This window comes from Rhagoletis pomonella, unplaced genomic scaffold (assembly GCF_013731165.1).
Source record: "Rhagoletis pomonella isolate Grant_MI unplaced genomic scaffold, Rhpom_1.0 Rhpom_scaffold_00004, whole genome shotgun sequence".
In the NCBI taxonomy this organism is placed as follows: Eukaryota; Metazoa; Arthropoda; class Insecta; order Diptera; family Tephritidae; genus Rhagoletis; species Rhagoletis pomonella.
Window position 1 is genome coordinate 24575683 of NW_023458558.1, and position 419 is coordinate 24576101.

The following is a 419-nucleotide window of genomic DNA, read 5'->3' on the forward strand; positions in this document are numbered from 1 at the left end:
GCTAATTTGAATTTAATATCAATTTAAATGTTCCTTTCAATTCATGTATTTATGCCGAATTTCCACTAGGCATTGAAATATCAAAAAATGTATGCCATTTAATAAAATGCTATGCGGAAATGAACTTAATGATTATTTTTTTAATGTAATGACACGATTATTTGTTAATGCTCGACTTTGTCATTTGCCATTTTGACCATTTAATGCCTAGTGGAAATCCAGCATTAGTTTTGAAAACTTGTAAGTATGTACATGTGCGTACCAGAAAGTGTGTTCTTTACTTCTTTATTAATATCTGTGTTCGTATGGAATATTTAGTAGCTTATGTCGGCAAGCTGGCTTTAGTTAGATAGTTCCCAAAATGAGAGAGAATCGTTCCTTACTCTCCTGCAAGTTGATGCTGGATGTTTTTCACTCAA

General features: G+C 32.0%; 1 protein-coding gene across 3 annotated transcripts in view; it reads right to left on the reverse strand.

The window, feature by feature from the left end:
- The window catches only part of LOC118737317 (Y+L amino acid transporter 2), an 88595-nt gene that overhangs the window by 13743 nt on the left and 74433 nt on the right, over positions 1–419 (reverse strand). The gene's annotated exons all lie outside the window — the stretch shown is intronic.